The 25,567-nt window shown below is 35.0% G+C and overlaps 1 long non-coding RNA gene and 1 other non-coding gene across 2 annotated transcripts; both read right to left on the reverse strand.

Moving 5' to 3' along the window:
- Positions 1–7,752: 7,752 nt before the first annotated feature.
- On the reverse strand, positions 7,753–7,860 carry LOC114388833. The gene has a single exon (XR_003661623.1). It is a non-coding gene; the product is annotated as a small nucleolar RNA R71 (small nucleolar RNA).
- Positions 7,861–25,072: 17,212 nt separating this feature from the next.
- LOC114386998 lies at positions 25,073–25,567 on the reverse strand. The gene is made up of 2 exons (XR_003661208.1): positions 25,469–25,567; positions 25,073–25,338 (listed from the first exon to the last, which is right to left on the reverse strand). It is a non-coding gene; the product is annotated as an uncharacterized LOC114386998 (long non-coding RNA).

Genomic DNA, 25,567 nt, shown 5'->3' on the forward strand with positions numbered 1-25,567 from the left:
GTATAAAACTTGTGTATATTGTATCAAACTTCTCCAACTTATAGTTTTTTTATATTATTATAAGTACTTTATGTTAAATATAGGTAATAGATAATTTATACTTTTGTTTTGTTTGTTTAATAATCAATTTCTCTCAATTTCAGGTAAATTAGGCAAATTGGAAAAAGTGTTGTTTTCACCTTCTCGCTAAGCCAATCTGCTGGCTTAGCAAGCATTCGCTAAGCACGACATTCAGTGGCTAAGCACGAGGAAGAATCCAGAAGAAGATGAGCTGTCAAGTTCGCTAAGCGCACTGCTCCAGGTCATCAAGCGCACCGCTTCAGGTCATCCGCTAAGCGAAACAAGCGCGCTAAGCCAAAATCCACTTATGCGCGCTAAGCAATCCAGATCTGCACTAAGCACACGAGCACGAACAAGGACCCCTATTTAAGCATGAAATCAGATTTGCAAAGGGAGTTTGGCACTTTTCTTAAGAAACTCTGCATGCACGAAGGTTCTAGAGAGAGAAAGGTCCAAGTTCCAGAGAGTTCTGAGAGATTTTGTTGTGTGAAGATTTGCAGAGACAAGAGTTAGAAGCGAAAGCCATTCTGAGAGCTTGAGATGAGTTTGTCAGTGATTGTGAGATCCTAGAGGTGAAGGAGACATCCTCACCACTTGTGTTTTTGCAGTTTTTCATCTTGTTCTTCTCTTTGTTGTAAAGGAGGTTTCTGGACTATGGAAAGCTAAATCCTTTGTTGGATCTTCCCTGTAGGTACCTGATGTAAATATATTTCTATCTATGTAATGATGTTTTATGTGTTCTCTGTGCTATCTGCTTTTCATTCCAGTGTGCTTTTACCTTGATCACGTAGATGCATGCTTTGTTAGGGTCATTCAATAGTGGAAACTGGTCTGATTCTAAAGTCCTTGATAGTACGGGACTAAGTTGTTGTACTATCACGAGGAATCGGGGTACAAGAACTTAGTTTTGTATGTGTGTCTTAATGCGGTCTTGGTTGAGTTTAGTCTTACAAGACGAATTTGCGAACGAGGCTTGATCAGGACTAGGCTAGGCTATCATGAGGAATCGGGGTCTAGCAGTCCAGGAGACAACATAGGAACGCATGAGCATTGTTAGATAGAGAACATCCTTTTTAGCATCAGGAACCTATAAGGAAGGCCAATACATTCTCTACTTGTTTTTACACAGTATTTCTCTTGCGTGATTTTCTTTCTTTTTGCCTAGATAGTTTAAATACTTGTTCATAACCACAGTCATATTTTCATACCAGACGCCTATTTATCGAAATAACTTGCCAGATAACACAAGTTCCCTGAGAGTTCGATACTCGGTTCTTACCATTTTATACTACTTGTGCTATCCGGTACACTTGCCGGTTGTGAACAAAGGTGGTGCGTGGTTCTACAGGGCAAAACAATTGGTGTTAATGTAGAAGATGATGATTCATACATGGACACCTGTGTTAGTCCTTTGTCCACAAAAATCACTCCTAACGTTGTCGGAGAAGAAGAAGCTGACGACGTTCATGCTAATCATAATGATCATGATGAAGGAGAATTAATTAACATCATCTAATGTAATTTTCTATTTATATATTTGATTTCGATAGATTCATTTACATAAGTCATACAATTGTTTTTTGTAATGTTTATTAATCTGTGTTGTTTCTTGCAGGAAGTAGCTGCAGAGGTGGTTCAAAAGTTGCAACCACGTGAAACATCAACTTTGTTTATTGAGGTGAAATCTGAAGACCAATGTATTTATCCCATTTTATAGTGTTATACATAGGATGTGCAAACAAATCAATCAAATTTCAAATACACACTATAAAGAATCAACATTTATATATACATGCCTCACTGCATCATAATTCTGAATTCCATCCCCATTCAAATCAAACTGTTTGATCATAGATTTGGACTCACCCATCTTCTTAAGCATCCTTTTCAAGCTCTTAGGGGTTATAAACCCACAACTTTCAGTGTCATACATGTCAAAAGCTACCTTCAAGTCATTCAACTTCTACTCCTCTCCCCCAGCTTCCATGAGAGCAATGAAATCCTCCAAACTCAGCAACCCATCTCTATCAGAATCTAATGCCGCAATTTCCATCTCGACTTCCTTCATTGGAAGCTCACCACCCATCATTCCTACATAAAATGATTCCAAATAAGACAACATCTTGAACTACATAGAACAATATATAACTTAATTAGAGTACAAGGATATATAGATAGCTATTATATCTGCTTAAAATAAAAAAAAGTACACAAAAAATAACTCATAATAGGAAATAACAATGCATAGAGTAAAATGACATGAACAGGAACGGTGCATAATCACTTCTCCCAAAAATTTTAGGGAGGATCGGAATTAAGTCCAGAGATTAATCAAACATCAAGATTAGGCGATGGTGGGTTAGGGACTTCAACCAAACCTTCCATCATTTGGTTGACCTTCCCCATAGTTGGCCTCATTTCAAGATGCTCTTGAATGCACCAAATTGTTATCTTTATCCACTTTTCTAACCTGCCAATGTCGGACAATGCTTCCTTATCATTCTCCACCAAATCATGGAACTTCCCTTCCACACAACAATCATAAACCCAATCTGTCAATATAGCATTCTCTTCTTCCCCTGCTTCCATGGTCATCACACTTCTTCTGCAGCAAATGATTTCCAGCAACAACAACTTGGCCAACCCTCAAATCAAAGTAGAATCTATCAGTCACTAAGGAAATAGGTTCTTTGTGCAATGCTTACAACTCCTCTTTCACACCTATTAAATTTGAAACAACTATTGTATATCTTAACCATGAATAGAACAAGAATTAATTATCTTATGAGATTAAAACATCTAACTCAGTTTTTAAAAATTGAATTGCTCCAAAACCAAATTGCATGAACCAAACTGACTTGCATCTTATGAGATTAAAAATTCTAAAAAAAAATCCTTCAAAATAAGATGTTTATTGAAAATAATTCAAACAATTTGGAGTACTTTGGTAGCATTTCTATCACATTTTCTGTTGTACAAAAAGAAATGTTTACTGCTATTTGTTTGCTTAGTAACAAACTAAATTTTGGAGTAATTAATGCTCTGGTACTATAACAGCCAACCTAATTGATTAATTTATTTTTATAACAAGAGTGAATTCATTAAAAATGATAGGACCCTGGATTTTAGCATGAGAAAGGCAAAAGATCAGACTCGAAAGTCTGATTCACATGTCCTCAAAACCAATTAATGAGAAAAACTAATAAGGCCGCCTAAAGCAAAACGAAATGTTTATATATATATAGAAGCAGATAAACAAAAACCTCAATTGCTAACAAAGATTATCCTAGACATGTGTGGCTCTTGACATCATCTCCAAACACCAATATCGAGCCATTTTGAGGTTCCACTGATTCTTATGGAACCACAATTAAAAAGCACCTCACTCTTATCCTCTTATCCTCAAAAGAGGATATGCAATTCACTTGAATTCCAAGTTGCAGGCATGCAATATTGAATTATTTAGGCAATTTTTTTTATTTGTTTCTCTAATTTAGAAAATATAAGAAGCAACAACAGATAAACAATAAGAATTAGTAAGGATGCTTGGATCGTGAGTAGAAATGCCTAAATAGTAGGCATCAATAATATATTTTTAGGAGTAAAATGTCCTTCTTTCTGAAGCTTCTAAACATATTACAACTATATACACACAAGGCATTCATCCAGCTCCTGTGTTAACCCACCCTCACATAAACCTAAAATACATAAAATCTTAGTAGAATACATCTTATTCAAACCCTTTTAACTTCAACATGGCAATACAATTTTGAAGAACAGTTCACGGAAGTGTATCAATGGGAGATGAGCAGGAAGCTAAGTTAGCTAAATTGTAATAAACTAACAATAAGTTCAAGTACAATTTGAAAACTAGCTAAATTGTAAATTTGTCAATAAAGAAAATTATATTTATGTGTTGATATTATTGCTTTGACCAAAGCACCATTATATGATATATTATCTATGCAATGCGGTGAATCTAGGGCTCTTCCTTCTAAATAGGCTAACTATTAATACATGCTTTTCTGCAGTGGGACATTATATAAATTTAACCAATGGGAAAATAATAACGCTGCATGTGAAAGCAGCTCAAATGTGAAAAGATTCAGCTTCATAAAGTGAATAGCTAGGAGTGGAAAAAAAAACTGCACAAGAAAGGATAAGTAACCATGAGAAAGGAAAATATAAGAGCAACCAATGAATGATATTAGAGCTTAAACAAAAAGAAAAATCAGCACATGTTGTCAGTTACAGCAAAATTGAAATCCTTTTCTACAAGTAAAGAGAGATTCAGCACAAGAGCACTATTTGAAGTCTAAATAACAAGTCTTCGCTATATTTGCCTGTTCAGTGATATTACTATCCACACTATACCCTTTATCATGCAGCTTTATCTGATAAATTTTATACATTTGAAGTTTGTATGCTTTTTTTTAAGTCACCATCTTCAACATCTTTGTTCTTGACATTATTCTCTGAACCACCCTCAGTTTTCATTTTTGAATTTTGTATGCTTTGTTCTTTGTCCTTATCTTCAAATTTACTGACTTCATTATAGTTTCTTTTGATGTTATTCTCTGCACTACCCTCATTTGTGGCACTAACTTCTTCATTTGATAATTTTTCCTTGTGTGTTTCAGTGCTCTCTTTGTTTCCCTTATCTGTGGCACTAACTTCTTCATTTGATAATTTTTCCTTCTGTGTTTGAGTTCTCTCTTTGTTGCCCTTGATTTATAATTCACTAGCTACAGCATCTTTAATCTCATCATTTGGTAGGCCAACTTCAGTTTTATGTTTCTAAATTTGCCATATTTGAAGTTTGTGCAATCTCTTCACAGCCTTTATTTTCAACAGGAACAGATTCCCTATCAGATAAAGGATTATGGCTTCTCCACCAGCCTCGCCTCCTCCTCCTTCTGACACATAAGCTTCGCCGTCTGCCGTGAAGCGAACACGCAAAGCCTCATGTCTACGATCCTTGTCTACTAGACCACCTGGTGTTGAGATACCTGTGGTCCATGTTGATCCTGCTACCAACAAGGCCGACGGTCCCCACATGAAGAAATTAAGAACATATTTGGGGATTGTGGCGCGTGATAGGGTGGACGTCATGTACGAGAACTGGAAAGAGGTCCCTACTGCTCAAAAGGACTTGATTTGGGAGGATATTCAGGTATTTTTCATTTCTTATTTGATGTTTGATGTGCCATTATTTCCTCCTATTTCTTAACCCTTTTTGCACCATTTTAAGTATTGATTATTCTTAATTGTCAAATTAATTAGGCAGTTTTATTATTTGGGCCCATTCAGCTAATTTGATGTTTTTAATCTAATTTCAGGAATTAATGAAGCATTGGGCTTGAATCCAAAATTGGGCTTGGACTTGAAGAGGGCAGACTATTTTATTCTACAAAATTAGATCTTATCTTATCTTATCTAGATATTATTTAGATTTGATCTCATCTAGATCTTATCTTATCTTATCTAGATTTGATTTGATTTTATTTATGGGCTTGGATTTAAAACATATTTGTAAGCTTTGGGGATGAAAAAACTATATAACAGCACCAAGTTCTAGTTTAGGCCCTTCTCTCTCTCTCTCTCTTTCTTCTCTCTCTCCTATTTTTGTTTTCAGTTTTAGGCTTTTCTTAGACACTTTTTCGTTTTGCAATTCCAGTTTTGACTTTTCGTTTTAGCAATAAAATTCCATTCTTCAATCTATAATTTCGTTCTCTATTGATTAATGGAAGGCTAAGTCTCCAGCGTTGCTTTCTCTTGAGGATCAAGCACAGTTCTCTTTGAGGTTCCATTATTACTGTTAAATTCTATTCAGTTTTTCCTCTTCACTAATTACTCTGAATTTGTTGCTATTAATTCATGCATTCTTAGTGATTGATTAATTGTCTCTGCGCTTAATTACGTTCATGCTTAATGGTCGTTTATGATTAATTGGTGTATGTGTTGCTTAATCACATAATGAATGCCTTATGTTAAATTTCACTTAGTAATTTAATTTAGGGTTGGATTAAGTGGTTGAACTGATAAAGGATACACTCTCGTAACCTAGGATACGAGACTTGCTTGTGAATCAAGGGGAAGCAACGTGTTTTAATTCTGATATTTTATAATTCACATTCATTTGTTGTTTAATTTACAAAAGCAAACAACCCCCCCCCCCCAATTCATTACTATTTTCCTACTATCTGTTATGAACATTTGGTTTATCATTGCTCATTGGGAAACAACCTAGGATCACTTCCTAGTTACTACATTTTAATGTTTATTTGATTCGGGTACGGCGTCGATCAAATTTGGCACCGTTGCTAGGGAGCAGTGTCCAAAAGTTCATAATAGCTAGTGTCGTGTTAGTGTTTAATTCTTTCGTGTTGTGTTAGTGTTGTGTTAGTATTGTTTAGTGTCTTGTTATTTTGTTTAGTGTGGTGTTTTGTTTTAATTTTTTTGTTCAACGCTTCCCCTATTTCAGTTTTTGTGTTTGCTGTGAAAAGTGTTTTGCGACGGATTTAGCGACCACTTTTGTTGAACTGGAAAAAGGGTAGTAGTGGAAATCCCTTAGCGACGGATTTTAGAGACCACCCTTGCTGAATTAATTGGGATTTTTTTGTTTTTGTAGCTAGAGTTGTTATTTTTGGATGAATTTTTTTGTGGTCACTTCTTTTGATCCATATTTTGTGGGAAAAATAGTTGGAGCCCTTAGTTTGGTCAGATTTGAAAGTTCCAAAAAAGTAGCAAATTTGATTTTTGTCAAAACTTCAAACGGCCATAACTTTTGCTCCGGATATCAAAATCGCTATTATTATATATGTATTTGGGGTAGAAAAAAATTTCGCATGCCATGGCAACCCGCCATAGGCTGGCTGAGGTCTCCTTCCAAAAATTGCGATTCTGTCAAAAGTTTTTTATTTTCCAAGTATTATTCTCTTATTTTTCTTAACTTATCATTTTTAGCTTCTATAGTTAGACTTTGAATTTTCGTTTAAAATTTTTTGTGCTATCTTCTAATAATTTTATAAGGTTGCTCACAAAAATTTCAAGTCATTTGGATATCATTTAATGGTAGCTGTAGTTCAAACCTACACTGTTACTTGCATAAGAAGGCAACTAGTTGCATGCTGAATATAGTGTATGACTAGAGACAATCCATCTGACTTACAACCCTTTGATCCTGAGATAGATAGGACATTTCATAGATTAGTTAGACATCATTTTGTACCTTTTGAGCATTTTGAGTTTTCTGTTATTGGTGATTTTGAGCATTATAGTTTTGAACATTCTGATTTTGAACATTCTGAGAACATGGCACAACCTCCACCCCGTAAGAGGACTCTAAGGGAAATGGCTGCACCTGATTTCACCTACGAAAGCTTGTACATCCAATACCCTGATGAGGATGTCCCATATGTTCTTAAAACTGGACTGATCCACTTGCTTCCAAAGTTTCATGGCCTTGCAGGTGAAGACCCACACAAACATCTGAAAGAATTCCATATTGTCTGCTCCACCATGAAACCCCCAGATGTCCAGGAGGATCACATATTTTTGAAGGCCTTTCCTCTTTCTTTAGAGGGAGTGGCAAAGGACTGGCTTTATTACCTTGCTCCATGGTCCATCACGAGCTGGGATGACCTCAAGAGAGTATTCTTAGAAAAAATTTTCCCTGCTTCCAGGACCACGACAATTAGAAAAGATATTTCAGGCATTATACAACTCAGTGGAGAGAGCTTATATGAATACTGGGAGAGATTTAAGAAACTATGTGCCAGTTGCCTTCACCACTAGATTTATAAGCCGCTTCTCCTCCAATATTTTTATGAAGGACTCAGTAACATGGAGAGAAATATGATAGATGCTGCCAGTGGTGGAGCCCTTGGAGACATGACCCCTGCTGAAGCCGGAAATTTAATTGAGAAGATGGCTTCAAACTCCCAGCAATTTAGTGCCAGAAGTGATGCCATTGTCATTAGAGGAGTGCATGAAGTAGCCACGAATTCATCTTCATCAGCCGAGACTAAGAAGCTTGAAGGTAAACTAGATGCCTTGGTTAACCTGGTAACCCAACTGGCCGTGAATAAAAAATCTGCAGTTGTCGCCAGACTCTGTGGTTTATGCTCCTCTGCCGACCACCACATAGACCTTTACCCTTTTGTGCAACAATCTGAAGCAATTGAACAGCCTGAAGCTTATGTCGCAAACATCTACAATAGACCTCCTCAACCTCAACAGCAAAATCAGCCACAACAAAACAATTATGACCTCTCCAGCAACAAATACAATCCCGGGTGGAAGAATCATCCCAACCTTAGATGGTCGAATTCTTCACAACAGTAGTAACAACAACAACAACCTTATTTTCAAAATGTTGCTGGCCCAAGCAGACCATACGTTGCTCCACCAATCCAGCAGCAACAACAACAACAGCCCTAGAAACAACAAACAGTCGAGGCCCCTCCGCAACCTTCCCTTGAAGAACTTGTGAGGCAAATGACTATGCAAAACATGCAGTTTCAACAAGAGACTAGAGCCTCCATTTAGAGCTTAACTAATCAGATGGGACAATTGGCTACACAGTTAAATCAACAACATGTTGGATCGAGTGGCCTCAGAATAATTAAGAAGGGGGGTTGAATTAATTATTCCTAAACCTTTACCAATTAAAAAATTACTCTTTTAAGGCTTTTACTTATGTTGTTAAGAAAATATGGAGTAGAAGAGAAACTTAACAGAAAGTAAAAGCGGAAATTAAATGCACAATGGAAAGTAAAAGAGTAGGGAAGAAGGAAACAAACACACAAGAGTTTTTATACTAGTTTGGCAACAACCCGTGCCTACCTCCAGTCCCCAAGCGACCTGCGGTCCTTGAGATTTCTTTCAACCTTGTAAAAATCCTTTTACAAGCAAAGATCCACAAGGGATGTACCCTCCCTTGTTCTCTTTGAAACCCTAGTGGATGTACCCTCCACTAGAACTAATCCACAAGAGATGTACCCTCTCTTGTTCTCAGTCAAACCCAAGTAGATGTACCCTCTACTTGTACCACAAAGGATGTACCCTCCAATGTGTTAAGAGAAAGATCTCAGGCTGTTAAACCTTTGATACTTTGTGAATGGGGATACACAAGAATTCTCAGGCGGTTAAACCTTTGAACGCTTTTGTATTAGGGAATGGGAAGAATCAAAAGAATTCTCAGACTGTGTCATGTTGAATTCTTTGACAAGGGAGAAGGGAGACACAAAAGAATTCAGACGGTTAGTCCTTTGTTCTTTTTTAAAAAAAGGAAGAAGAGAGACACAAAAAGAATTCAGGCGGTTAGTCCTTGGCGAATTCTTTTTGGCAAAGGGAGAAGAGAATGAAAAGATGAATAGCACAAGTTTTCAAGGTTTAGAAAACCAGAAAACTTCAGAAAGCTTTTGGTACAAAGAAGAAGTTCAAAGAGATTCAAGGCTTGTAAAGGATTGTAATGAAAATGATTGGAAAAGTATTCAAGATTGTTGTTAGAAAGATTGATTGAAAATGCAAAACAAAGCCTTGCTTTTATAGACTCTTCATGTCTGGTCAAGAAGGCCATTCAAAAGAGTTATAACTTTTAGAAAAACTTAAAACCCATTTGAAAAAGTCAAAACCTTTTTGAAGAGTTACATCTTTAGATTTTTCAGAAACAAACTCTGGTAATCGATTACCAAATAAGTGTAATCGATTATACAAAGCTTTTGAGTGAAACAATGTGACTCTTCACATTTAAATTTGAATTTCAATGTTCAAGGACACTGGTAATCGATTACCAAAACATTGTAATTGATTACAGCCTTTTGAAAATATTTGGAACGTTGTAAATTCAGTTTGAAAACTTTTTCAAACTCATTTTGCTACTGGTAATCGATTACAACAATATGGTAATCGATTACCAGAGAGTAAAAACTCTTTGGTAAAGGTTTTTTCAAAAACTCATGTGCTATTCAAAGTTTTGAAAAAACTTTTTAATACTTATCTTGATTGAGTTTTTTCTTCATTGTTGAATCTTGAGTCTTGAATCTTGATCTTGATTCTTGAGATCTTGAGATATTGAATCTTGAATCTTGATTCTTGATTGTAGGCTTTCTTCTTGAGTCTTGAATTCTTCTTGATTCTTGAACTCTTGACTTGTTCTTGATTCACTTGAGATGTTCTTTGATTCACTTGAGTTGTTTTTTGATTCACTTGAGTTGTTCTTTGATCTTTTGAGCTTTTTGTTCATCACCTTTGTCATCATCTTTTGTTGTCATCGTTGTTATCATCAAAACACCTTTGAATCATTTTTTATTCATCATGAAGCTTTGCTTCCACACAACAGTCCCAGAATTCTGACAGATTACCTTCTCAATCTGTCCAGAATCCCAAAAATATGAGTGCCATTACATTGAGGTCGGGAAAGCAGTGTCAAGGACCTCAACCAGCAACATCTTCCTCATCCACAAATGAACCTGCCCAACTTCACTCTACTCCAGAAAAAGATGATGACAAAAATTTAAAGAGTAAGTTACCTAAGAATTTCTATGCAGGTGAATCTAAAGAGAAGCAGCATATCCTTCTTCCATTCCCTCCAAGAGCAATTTCCAACAAAAAAATGGAAGAGGCAGAGAAGGAGATCTTGGAAACATTTAGAAAAGTAGAGGTAAACATACCTCTGCTGGATGCAATAAAGCAAATTCCAAGATATGCTAAATTCTTGAAGGAGTTGTGCACTAATAAGTGGAAGCTTAAAGGAAGTGAAAGAATTAGTATGGGCAGAAATGTCTCCGCATTGATTGGTAAATTTGTTCCCCAAATCCCTGAAAAATGTTAAGATCCAGGTACATTCAGCATACCTTGTATTATAGGGGACAGTAAGTTTGACAATGCCATGCTAGATTTAGGAGCTTCTGTTAGTGTTATGCCTCTGTCTATTTTTAATTCTCTATCTCTAGGTCCTTTGCAGTCAACTGATGTGGTAATTCATTTAGCTAATAGAAGTGTTGCCTATCCTACTGGTTTCTTAGAGGATGTCTTAGTTAGAGTTAGTGAACTAATTTTCCCTGTTGATTTTTATATTTTAAATATGGAGGAGGAATTTTCTAAAGGATCAGTTCCCATCATTCTAGGCAGACCTTTTATGAAAACTGCTAGAACTAAGATAGATGTATATGCAGGCACACTATCTATGGAGTTTGGTGATATAACTATTCATTTTAATATTCTTGATGCTATGAAACACCCATCTGAAGATCTTTTTGTATTTCGCGCTGAAATAATTGACCATATTGTTGATGAATACATGATTGATGCTTCATTCTAATCTGCATGCCTGTCACTCTTCATGCATTGAATCTGAATTTGTACTTGATCATATGTCTGAATTTGATACTGAGAGTGAATCTGAAATTGATATTGATTACATGTCTGGTGATGTTTTACCTCTTGAGATTGATTTTCTAGAGTCAGATAGAACTAACCATGTTTCAGGAAGTACATCTACCTTTGACTTTCTTTATGAGGTACAGGCTGAGAAATCATCTCTTTCTACCACTATCCAGCCGCCCACACCAGAATTGAAGCCTCTGCCATCAAATTTAAAATATGCTTACTTGGATGATGAGCAAGAGGAGAAGCCGTTATCAATTCTCAAGAAGCATAAGAAGGTTATAGGCTGGACCCTGGCGGACATTCCTGGTATTAGCCCATCCACATGTATGCATCGGATAAATTTAAAGGATGGGGCTAAACCAGTAAGACAGCCACAGAGAAGACTCAACCCGGTAATTCTTGATGTAGTGAAGAAGGAGGTAACCAAGCAAGCTGGAATCATTTATCCTATCTTCAACAACCAATGGGTGAGTCCCGTCCAGGTAGTTCCGAAGAAAATCGGCCTCACCGTGATAAAAAATAAGAAGGAGGAGTTGATTCCTACTCGGGTGCAGAACAGTTGGAGAGTCTGCATCGACTATAGGAGGCTGAACCAGGTTACCAAAAAGGACCATTTTCCACTGCCATTCATTGACCATATGCTTGAACGCCTGGCAAGTAAATCTCACTACTGTTTCCTTTATGGTTTTTCTGGTTATATGCAAATCACTATTGCTCCTGAGGATCAGGAAAAGACCACATTCACCTTCCCCTTCAGCACTTTTGCCTATAGGAGGATGTCTTTCGGCTTGTGCAATGCCCCTGGTACCTTCCAGCGGTGCATGATTAGTATTTTTAGTGATGTTTTAGAAAATTGCATAGAGGTGTTTATGGATGATTTCACTGTATATGGATCCTCTTTTGATATTTGTTTGGATAGTCTGGAAAAGGTTTCTAATAGATGCACTGAAACTAACCTTGTTCTAAATTTTGAAAAATGTCATTTTATGGTTGAGCAAGGTATAGTTTTAGGCCACATTATTTTCAATAAAGGCATTGAAGTAGATCCTGCAAAATTTTTTGTTATTTCACAATTGCCATACCCCTCTTGCGTGCGAGAGGTGCGATCTTTTCTTGGTCATGCAAGATTCTACAGGCGCTTCATAAGAGATTTTAGCAAGGTAGCCCTTCCACTATCCAACTTGTTGCAAAAGGAGGTGGAGTTTGACTTTAATGATAAATGCAAAGAGGCCTTTCATTGCCTCAAAAGAGCACTGACTACCACCCCTACCATTCAGGCACCTGATTGGACAACCCCATTTGAGCTAATGTGCGATGCATCCAATTACACATTGGGGGTTGTCCTTGCTCAAAAGATCTCCTTACTTCAGCTTACTTCTTTTCCTATCTCCTCATTTACTTTTATTACATTTGTCCGATTCTATTTGATGATTTACTTGCTTTTAATTACTTGTGCTACATTGAGGACAATGTGTTGTTTAAGTATGGGGGGAGTGTTCTTTGATTTTGCTAGTTTTGTGGGTTTTGTTAATTTTGTTAGTTGTGTTAAATTTGTTAATTTTGTTAGTTTTTTTGGGTTTCTAGTTTAATATTTTAGGTCAATTCTGTTTGCATGTACAACTTTGCATATTTTTCTTTGAATTATAGGATCTGTTCAAGAAATGGGTAATTGTTCTAAAAATAAAAGTCTCTTGACATTTTGTGATTTGACATCCTTGTTTTTCCTCTACATGTCATGATAGTTTTGAAAGCTCAATTTGAAAGTGATAAGTTTACCTTTGTGAGAATTTGAGCCATCCATCATCATAATCTTTTGGTGTGTTTTGCCCCATTGATTGCTTGCACAATAGCCTTGGCTTGATTCTTGTTGATGCTTCCTAATTCACATGCATATTTGGAAATGATTTAGGCAATTTTGTTCTTATAAGCCTCTAGCCAAATGGACCTACCTTGAATTAATTCCTTTGATAGCCCTTTTGAGCCCTGTTTCCCTTTCCTTGTTTTGAAGCTCACTACAAGCCTTAAGTGAAAAACCATGACATCACCTTACCCTTAAGGAATTTTTGAACTTTGGAATTGTTTTGGGAATAAGTGTGGGGGGGTTTTGTTGGATAACATGTTTTGTTGGCTATGCTTCATGATGCATTTTTGGGCCATACTGATGTACATTGTATATGGGTTAAATGTTGGACATGCTGCTGAATCATACGCTAGTTCTCAAATGTTATTGTTTAAAAAAAATGCAAAAAAAAAAAAAATTCAAGTTTCAAGTTGAATCAATTCGAAAAAAAAAAGAAAAAAAAAGCAATAAAGTTGAGTGAATAAGATCTTAAATAGAAAAAGAATGATGAGACTCTTGGTTCTACTCTTTATGTTTAAATTTTATCTTTAGGTTTTCTTATTTTTTCTTAATATGCACTTATTCCCCATTGCTCCTCTATTCCTTTGGGATTTAGCTACTTATTCCATATTTTTCCCTACCTTGTCCTTGGCCCTATTACAACCTTAAAAGACCTTTTGATCCTCATGTGCTTGTGTTTATGGGTTGATTGCCAATTGTAGAATCTTGCCAAGTTTATGTGGTGTTGGTTTTCATGGGTGCTTTGAGGGTAAATAGTAGTCTAGACACTTGAGAGATAGAGTGTATATCTTGTGAGGCTTTATCACTTTTCATTCTTGAGTTGATTTACTATTTTGCCATGATTGGGTTGCTGGGATGATTTTCACGAATGTCTTGACTCTTTGGATCTCTTCATGTTAGATGTTACCCATTCCTTTCATTCCTTGATGTTCATTGAGAAATATGTAAATGTTTTTGTTTGTCTCTCTTTGATATCCTTGGATTTTGTTTTTTATTTCATTTTGCCCTGGAGTTCAAAAGGCTAAGTATGGGGGGTTTTGATGTGCCATTATTTCCTCCTATTTCTTAACCCTTTTTGCACCATTTTAAGTATTGATCAAATTAATTAGGCAGTTTTATTATTTGGGCCCATTCAGCTAATTTGATGTTTTTAATCTAATTTCAGGAATTAATGAAGCATTGGGCTTGAATCCAGAATTGGGCTTGGACTTGAAGAGGGCAAACTATTTTATTCTACAAAATTAGATCTTATTTTATCTTATCTTATCTAGATATTATTTAGATTTGATCTCATCTAGATATTATTTCATCTAGATCTTATCTTATCTTATCTAGATTTGATTTTATTTTATTTATAGGCTTGGATTTAAAACAGATTTGTAAGCTTTGGGGCTGGAAAAACTATATAACAGCACCAAGGTTCTAGTTTAGGCCCTTCTCTCTCTCTCTCTTCTCTCCCTCCTGTTTTCGTTTTTAGTTTTAGGCTTTTCTTAGACACTTTTTCGTTTTGCAATTCCAGTTTTGACTTTTCGTTTTAGCAATAAAATTCCGTTCTTCAATCTATAATTTCGTTCTCTATTGATTAATGGAAGGCTAAGTCTCCAGTGTTGCTTTCTCTTGAGGATCAAGCACAGTTCTTTTTGAGGTTCCATTATTACTCTTAAATTCTGTTCAGTTTTTCCTCTTCACTAATTACTTTGAATTTGTTGCTATTAATTCATGCATGCTTAGTGCTTGATTAATTGTCTCTGCGCTTAATTACGTTCATGCTTAATGATCATTTATGATTAATTGGTGTATGTGTTGCTTAATCACATAATGAATGTCTTATGTTAAATTTCGCTTAGTAATTTAATTTAGGGTTGGATTAAGTGGTTGAACTGATAAAGGATACACTCGCGTAACCTAGGATACGAGACTTGCTTGTGAATCAAGGGGAAGCAACGTGTTTTAATTCTGATATTTTATAATTCACATTCATTTGCTGTTTAATTTACAAAAGCAAACAACCCCCCCCCCCCCCAATTCATTACTATTTTCCTACTATTTGTTATGAACATTTGGTTTATCATTGCTCATTGGGAAACGACCTAGGATCACTTCCTAGTTACTACATTTTAATGTTTATTTGATTCGGGTACGACCTCGATCAATGTTCTTTAATTAATAGCCAAAAAATACATTATTGTAACAAATAAACCTTATTTGTTATTGTCAGGCGGAATTTGAAATCCCATAGGCTTCTGACAGTAGGACAAAAAAGAAGTTTCTTCAGAGTGTCGACAAGAGATGGAGGCCGTTTAAATCATACCTCACGAGGAAATGGGCCCTTACAGCTGATCAGGATGGTGTGGATGACACTGTCTGTGAGAAATATGTCATAAGCAAGCAAAAATGGGCCTAGTTTTGTCAAACTCGTAGAGACCCTTCTTGGGAGGTATGTACCTTGCCATTTAAGTTGTTTTTCAAAAAACATTAACTTGTTATAATTCATTCTAGCAATTTGAAAGATTATTGTTTTATTTTTGCAGGATGTGCGGAAAAAGACACAGGCGATCCAGAAACAGAACACTGCCCCCCATGTTTTGTCTTGTGGGGTTATGAATATTTGGAGCAGAAGCTGCTGGCTGAGAAGATCGAGAAGAAGCTAGAGGAAACTGCACAGTCAGGAAGCATTGATGGCGTCATCGACCCTCCATCCCCTGTCAGACGCCACGTGAAGTGGAAGATGGCCCACACCAAGAAAACAAGGGATATAACGACTGAGGCCGCAAAGGAAATCGTTGAGAAGATCGTAAGTCATTTTCAACTAACCATTAGAATTATATTTCAATATTTTGTGAATGTCATGTACAACTGTGCGTTTTCTGTACAGGATTCCTTTGAGGAGCAGGCGACACAGGGATCCTTCGTCCCCCATGGACATCAGGATGTTCTCACTACTGTTATTGGACGTCCAAAGCATCCTAGACGTGTTCGTGCTGCTGGAGCCGGGGTCACCATCAAGCAATACTTTGGATCGGCTCCATGGACGTCCCACAGCTCTTCCTCACTGCCTCCTGAAGAATTGCAACAGCTGACCCAACAAATCAAGGACCAACTAGAGGAGTCGATTACATAAAAAGTCACTTGACAGCTCATGGCATCGTTCAGCCAGATGCAGTCCCAGTTTCAGTCCCAAATGCAATCTCAGGGACTTGCACTGCCTCCGGAGCATCTGGTTGGTCCCTCAGGTCCTCGAGTAAGCACAAAGGAGAGTTGTGTTGATCCCTCAGGAAATGATCCTGAGACAGATGACTCAGATAGGTGCGGCTTGTACATCGAAGCAAATCTTGCCCGCCTGGTTGCCCTGGGGAGAGTTTATGAGAGATTCACTATTGTTCATAACACTCCTTTGTTGTCTGGCCAAGTAAAGGTGGGTTTGGAGGAGGTTAAAGATCCAGATGCTCTAGTTCCTGTACCCACTGATGAGGTTTCCTTAGTGGGGTAGGTAATTCACACCTTCCTTGCTTGGCCGACACATCTAGTCAAGTCTTTATCACAACAGGTACTTTACTCTTACTATATGTTTCTTCTTTTTGAATTAATTCATTCAGTGTGCCTCAAATTAGGCCATTTAACTGTTTCATGAACAGCTAGTTGTGTCTCCGGCAAAACCACCTCAAAAGCTGGATTCGGAGTTCGATGATTCGCTTTATCTGATGACATTGACCATCCCAGAGCTTTTCTTGAGGCCTTACCAGGTTACATGGGATGCCACCGTGTTCGGGGTCTTTAATACAGACTTCCTGCTCTACATAAAGCACGAAGACCTCTCCGAAATCGCACACGGTGGTCAATGTCTCAGCATATCAGTGTTACAATTGTGGGTTCTATAAGTCATTTTAGATTACTTTTAATTACCTAACTTATTGCTTTCAATTCATAAATATTTAACTTTGATTTAACATAAACATGCATCTGACTGAAACAAGTATGCGAGCGCGAAATTATGATATCTATGGATTCCTCGAGCCACATTCCATTCAGAGGTCTGGGCAATCGCAATTTGAGACTGAAAGTTACATAAAGAGTTGGATGCAGAGTTCAAAACACGATGTCTACCTTGGAGCCTACCTAAATGGGTAAGTCACACAAAATAACTTAATTTAATTAATGTTTACTAATATACTAACCCATATTCATCTCCACTGCAGCGGACACTGGCAGATGGTGGTCATCATGCCCAAGGAACACCTAGTTGTCTGGTTTTGTTCATTGCATAACAGGCCAAACAACTACCATAAGGGGATAATTAACAAGTCAGTGTTATTTTCAATGCATTTGCATTCAAATACCTCAACAACACCACTTTTTAATTGTTACTCGTCTGGAACAGTGCTTTAAAAGGTCTTGATGATGCTCCACGGCCTAAATCAAAGGCTCCTGCTAGGTGGATTGTCATCAAGGTACGTCATTTACATACAACTTCTACTTATATATACTTCTTATGTGTCTGTACACTAATTGTTTAATTAATATCCAAATTTCATTATGTATTTAGTGTAATAGACAAAAAGGAAGTACTGAGTGCGGCTATTATGTCATGCACTAGATGTCCACCATCATTTTAGGAAGTTTCAGGAATAACTGGGAAGCGGTACATTTATTTCAAACAAATTCAATTTTTTTATGATTTGTATTACATTATTAACTTATTATCATTTATTTCATGATGCAGTATTTTAACGATCTTAGACCATTGGAGCCAAAGAGATTAAAGGCGTTGCGAATCCACTGGGCACAGTATTATCTTTGAGTTAGAGCTCAGAGCTAGGATTTAGGGACATTAAGTTTAGCTTAGTTTACTTTGGTTTAACATTTTTGCCATTTCCTATGTAATTTGAACATTGAATTCATTTGTTGATAGTTGTTAATAATAAATCAATTATTCAATGCTTATTGTGATTAAAACTGCTTGAAAGCAAAATAAAATGTTTATTTGCTGTGAATTGGGTCTGAAATTTCATTTTACAGGTACAATTTTTGGTTTATTGTAAAAACAAAAAGTTTATATAAAAAAAAACTTGAAAGAAAAATCAGTTATTAATAAAAACCGATGTTAATATAATAAACAACATCGGTTATTTAGAAAAACCGATGTCAACATCCACCTTAACATCGGTTTTTCAAAAAACCGATGTTGGTTATTTCTAATAACATCGGTTATTTATATATAACCGATGTTAACATACAAACGTTAATATCGGTTATTTATAAATAACCGATGTTAACATTTTTATGTTAACATCGGTTTTGAACCGATGTTAACAATAATACATTCAACATCGGTACTTTCAACATTGATGTAGTATGTCGTAAATAATCGATGATGAAAGTGTATTTTCTAATAGTGAGTGTGCCCATACAAAAAAAAGAAAGAGAGAGAATAAAAGGGAGGGAGTGGAGTGGAGTGGGTGGGGTGGGGGGTGGGGGAATCAATGGGCCCTTACTGCACAGAATGTTGACATATGTAAGTGTAAAATGGTGGTTGGACAGATTTTATATTATTATCAATTACCTTCCTTGATAAGGACTTCTGTAATTCTGGTTTCATTTTATGTAATTTAAGTGTACCACAAGTATTGGGTTCAGTATTATTGCATCTTCACTAACTGATGGAAATGTATCTAGTAAAAGAATTCAAATAGAAAATTAAATATAGCTTTCTTTCATTTTATTTGGTCATTTACCTCGACTAATTCTCTTTGTAATTAATCTCTGCAAAATATTCTTTCTTTTAGATTCATGGCGAAACAAATTTGGAAACATCATCAAAATGCCCAATTCCATAAAGGCTCTTACTCTTTATATTGATTGATTACTCAATGAGAAATGAGTAGGATGTACTAGTAGTTTACTAATTAGTAATTACCAAAAAATATAATAATACTTGTTAGATTATATGGAAAAATATTTACCTATATATCATGGAAGGTTCTGTTTGTGATGTTTCATTGTTTATATCTTGCAGTGTGTGGTACTGCTGCTTTACAAGATTTTTGGGAGGCTGGAATCATCATATTCCACAGCCACACCCAACTCCATGGTTTTTTTCAGTACCAGAAACAATTTTGTTTGAGGTAGATAAAAATAATGTAGATGACAAAGTGCTTCTTTGAGTATTTAACACAAAAACAATTTTGTTCTGAGTTTAGATAGAAATTATATAGATAACAATGTGTTTCTTTGAGTATTTAATTCTTTGAGTATTTAAATTTGAGACGTCTTTATTAAACTGAAACAATCTCTTGTATTTTCTTTTTCTCCTTTTGCGAAGATTCAAGAGAAACAATCTCTTTATTCTTTTTAAAACCAATGGTCCACAGTATTCTTTGGTATAGTCTCCAGAGCCATGACTCTAGAAGTGTTATCAAAAGGGGTTGTCGGGAACTACAATGGTGCCTTACAAGTGGTACATATTTATTAGCACATATTTTATTTGTTAAAGTTGTTTAACATACTATGGAGTTATGCTAAAGAAGCAAATGAACCATTTTTTTTCCTGCGCATATAGATGACAGCAGAACTACAACTACCTACACCAATTGTGCCAACTCGTGAGAACTCGTGAGAGTTATTTTGTAAGGTATTGTAAGCAACATGCAAATGGGACTTGGGATGTTGTGGATGTTTCTTTGGATAATTTGCCCCTAAGTCCTTCATCCAGATGTAGAAGAAGGCCTTCTGGCTGCCTAATTCAAGAAATGCCAAATGGCTATTCAAAGGTACGAGACACTTGTATAATAAGAATTTAATACTTGTATACTGCCAAGAGTAAAATTATCATATAATTATAAATGATCTAATATGATAAATTGTAATTAGATAACATTTTCAGTACTTGTATACTTGTAGTTACTGATAGAGGTGTTCACAATCTGAAAAAAAAAATAACATGATAAATTATAAATTATCTAATATTATTATTTTGTTCTTTTCTATAAATTTTAACTTATGATAACAAGTGATCGAGTTTGTTTAAACTTAAAAAAATAATTTTAAATAAATACATTTTTTTAATAAAGAAATAAAATTTCGTTATTGTAAGGAAAAAAAAAACTGTAGCATTCCTTAAAGTCTTTCTTTGATGGGGAGAATTTTGTATCTTAAAATTAACTTTTTTATTCTTCTTACTATGCTATAAATAGTGATAACAAACCAAGAAGGGAGAAAAAGCATGATGAAGCTGGCTGAAAGAATGGTGATAAGCTTTTGTGCTGGAGTGAGTGCTTCCACTGCTCACACATGGACAACACTCTCAGGGACAAGTGCTGATGATGACCCTGGAAGACCCCCTGGCATTGTTCTCAGTGCTGCCACTTCTTTTTGGCTTCATGTTCCTCCTAAACGAGTCTTTGACTTCCTCCGTGACGAAAACTCTAGGAATGAGGTATGTGCAAAATTTCCAAAAAGCTAAGTTTAATAATGTTTTAGTGTGAATTATTGTGTGTTCATAGACCCATTATTAATTAATAGACAATCTCATTTGGTAATCTTGCTTACTTGGTGGATTTATCATTATGATTTGACTTGCCTATAGTTGCTGAAATCTATTATGCTTACTAAGTTGCCTGATCATGACTTTGTTGCATTGCTCTCCAAGTTCATTTTGTTTGGCTTTATAACACGCATGGATTTTGAGTATTGCATAATTTTTCATTTTGATGAAATGCATTTTAGATACGTGTTTAATGATTGTCCTCTTTTTTTGTTCCCTGCAAGTGTTTTGGTTTTACCCATTATACGTGTTTAGCATAGTTCTTAGCACAATTTGGCAATTAGCATATTTTGCTTTACACTACTAAAATAGAAGCCAATTGCGCAATTTTATTTCAAAGTTTCCTATTACTACTTCATTCTTAATTACATAAATGAATAGGTCTTTATTCTTGTGTAAAAGATCATAAATGAACACGTCTTCATTCTTTCCTATTACTACTTCCACCAATTAAAAACAAGTTTCCTTTACTAGTTTTTTCTTAATTACATAATTATTATTTTATTTTTAATTTGTTTCTATTAACACAACCTTTTTTTGGCTGGAAAATTTTTTGAAAATTAATAAGATAATAATATTTTTTATATTATTAATTAACCACATTTGTTGCAAGGGATAAAAAAATTGTAGGCATCATTTAATTTTTTCATTGCATGATGAAAGATATATTCACATTATTTCAAGGGATAAACTTAATAACTATTTTAATTTGCGTTGGGATATATTCTTGAAATTTGATGCAATCCTCCCTAGGAAGGGACCAGTCACTAGAGCCATGAGCAAGAGGCTCCAAGAGGATTGGGCTAGAGCTACTGAAGAAAGCCCTAGGGTTCTCATGAACCTCAAGGTAGATTTCTGAGCCCATGGGCTACCAAGGTTAGGTCCAATTATCTTTGCACATATTAGACTAGGATGTCATTATATTTGGTCCTTGTATTTAGGGCTCCATAATGTAGGTAGGGTATGATAGAAATATAGGATTTTTCAGCCCTTGTATTTTAGGACACCTAGACTAGTTTTTGTATTAGGGGTAGTTTTGTAATTTCACATGCACTAAGTGAATATTTGATTGTGTGGTTGGAAATAAATTTAATTGAATTGGTAGAAGCCCAATCCAATTAAATTTTAGAGGGGGAGGTGAGCATTTGCTTACTACACCTCATTGCCACATCATATAGTCACACTTTGTGCATGTCCTTCATGCTTTACATGCCTCATGATACCTAAGCACACTTAGTGGAGAATCTTGGAATTGATCTTGGATTAGTGGGCTGAACCATAACTAAAATTCACTAATCATAATTAGTGAAATTTTGGCTCCACAAATTCAAGTGAAATTTGAATTGAAATAGAGTTCAAATTTCCCTCCAATTTTGTGTGACACTTAGGTTATAAATAGAGGTCATGTGTGTGCATTTTTACAATTTTGATCATTTGAATATTAAACTTCAGATTTCAGAGCTCTTTTAGAGTAGAAAATTTCGTGTTCTTCTCTCCCACTCCCTTCATTCATCTCTTTCTTCCTCCAAGCTCTTATCCATGGCCTTCTATGGTGGTGAGCTTCTTCTAGACTCATCTTCTCCTTGAAGTGGCGTCTCCTCTCTCTCTTCCTTCTTCATTCCACTGCCATTCATCTTCCAAGAAGCAAAGGGATCTATTGATGAAGAAGATCCTAGGCCTACAAGTTCCAATGGAGCTTACATTAGAATTCCTCCTCAAAGTTGAATTTTTTATTCATTCATGAGGAATAGGTATGGAAGAAAATGTCTTTTAATTTTTTAATATATATATATATATATTCTTAAACGGCTTTTAACTTTTTCTTCATGTTTTAACATGGTCATCCTCATATATTCTTTGTTGTAGGACCTTACAAGCTTCTCCATCAGATCAATGTTTTGTGTTGCTTCTGAGAAAGGTGAACTTTGAACTATTGAGACTTGCTTCTTCATGATATCTTTAGTCAGATATTTTTTTTTAAATTAGAACTATACACTGAGAAGTTAATTACACTAAATCTAACCAAATAAAAACTAACTTTTTACAGCAATATAGAGCATATTGAGAATGTCTTTTTTATTTAACAAAAGAAAAAAAAATTGCCTAATACTACTACCTCTATAAATACCAGTAACATAGGCCTAAGAGCTACTACAAAATTTGTTTGGTTTTTCATATGTAATGAACGGTCATGATTTTTTAAGAGAACCTTTCCTGTTGAAAGTACAAAAAGAGAGGATCCAAATCCATACATAATTTTGATAGTTGATTTATCATCGTGAGTGAGTTGCTCACTTTATAGGATACAAACCCCTTAATCCTTATCAAACTAAATTAGTAACTGATTCACTTTTTTTTAATCCTGTTTTTATTAAAATTAAAATTAATAATTAAATGAAAAGAAGGTAAGCTTTTAAACAATTAAAAATTCCATCAATGTAATATTTTTCACTATTAATTAATCAATTAAAAATTATCTTGTATATGATTCTTAAAGTTTTTATTTAAAACTTACTATACACAATAATATTAAATTGAACCATAGTATAAAAAACATCATTGCTTGCAAGGTATTTATCTCTGCGAAATAACTAGCTAATAAAAGAGCAGTGTGAGCTTATAGTTTTTTTTATTTTCTTACATGTGTACATATGCTCAAGATACATTACGTGGGAGAGTACGTGAAATGGAAATATGGAAGATGTTTGTTAGGTGTACTTCTTAATTTTAGGTGTATTTTTTAGGTAACCATGTATGTTTTCATTGTTTTGCATTTTTCAGGTAACAATTTGTTATCATGTTTTCCCTGTTGATCATTCACTAATTATATTTTCTTCCTACTTGCTAACATAGAATCCTCTAGTCTTAGATCAGATCCATAGATACTTTTAATAGCATAGAATTGGTATGATGGATTTGGATTTAGGATATTTACTTGGCTAAAATTCACAAGGTTTCATGCATTGCAACATTAATAAAGTACATTATTTCAATTTTTTACGATTTTTTATATCCATTTTTGTTAGTACTTAATAGTAAAATGTGTTATTTTGGTCTAGAAAGTAATAGTCCTAGTACTTATTCTCTCATGTCTCAAATCTTATTTATTTTAGCTTAATGCTGCTACAAATTAATAGTCTCCAAATAATTTTTTATATGTTTCACATATTGTTGGTTTTATGATTGGTGTAGTCCCCCAAATACGTAATTTCATGATAGGAAATAATGCCCCGCTTCATGTGGTCAAGACTCAGCTTCCATGTTAGGGTATGCATCTCAAAACTTAACTCTTTAAGATTTATAATTAGAAATTGCTTATTGTTTAACTTTAACATGATAGCTTCCCACTTTTTAGTACCCTAAATCTACCTTAGGGTCAAATATACTTTTTGATTTCTTGAAATATCTCAATTCAATTTTAGTCTCTATAAAAATTCAATATATTTTTATTCTCTATGTTTTTACATAAAACACATGCTTTTAGTCATTGGAACTAAAACCACATCATTTTTTATGTTAAAATGTAGATAACTAAAATGTTAAAATTTTGATAACATTGGATGCAAGTACTTATCATAATTGATGATACTATCTCACTTTATATATACTTACTCACATATATACACATATACATGCGGAAGAATAAATTTATTATATATTATATATAGTTTAACCATAATAACAAATTACATAAACACATGCGGAAGAATAAATTTATTACTCCAGGAGTAAGTCACGTGTGAGACCAAAAGGAAGAATCACCATAGCCAAACTTAATCTTAGAAAGTAGGACTTTCTAAGACGGTTCTTATCTGGATCGTCTTAGAAAGCGAACTTTCTAAGACGGTTGTTAGGTAAACACCGTCTTAGAAAGTAAAGGGTATCTAAGACGGTTGTTAGGTAAACACCATCTTTGAAAATACCTTTTCTAAGACAGTCCCAAGTAAAGACCGTCTAAAAAAGGATACTTTTTAAGACGATCATTTTGTTAACAACCGTTTTAGAAAGTTTGGTTTTTCTATAACGGTCATTTTATAACCGTCGTTAAAAGTTTCAACTTTTAACAACACTCAATATAAAGACGGTTCACAATTGTCGTTAAATGTCTGTTTTAACCGTCGATAAATATCCTTTTTGTAGTAGTGACATATTAAATTGTAATTATGAATTGAATGAATGGTCATACTCTAAAAAGAAATAAGGAAAAGATAAATGAATAGATAAAAATAACAAAAGAGTAACTTTATTTTTTTTTTGAATTAAGAGTTGTTGCTACATAATCTAGCATTCATAAGGATGTTGGACAAAATGTCAAACACTTAGCATCGATAACGGCATATGCATTGACCCCATTCATTGCACAGAGGTAATACTTTCTTCCCATATTTCCTGAAGCAATCGGTGAAACAACTTTGATCGCAGTAGTTATACAATTTTATGTCACAAATTTTCGCTTCTATGACTTTTAATGGCCCTTCATGTTCTATGCCACATAGACAATATTCAAAAGCAAACCATAAATTAATCTCAAGCTTATTTGGAAGAAACAAAATTTTTAAATTTTGGTTAGCTTAATTAGAAACTAGTTTGAATAAATGGAAAATAAAACATACCAATTCCAATGAAAAGAACAAACAAAATGAATAGAACTGAAGAGATGTCCTTCATCTTAATTTATTTTAAAGCAAGTACTCCTTTCTTCAATCCTGCCG

This window comes from Glycine soja, chromosome 15 (genome assembly GCF_004193775.1).
Source record: "Glycine soja cultivar W05 chromosome 15, ASM419377v2, whole genome shotgun sequence".
Classification (NCBI taxonomy): domain Eukaryota; kingdom Viridiplantae; phylum Streptophyta; class Magnoliopsida; order Fabales; family Fabaceae; genus Glycine; species Glycine soja.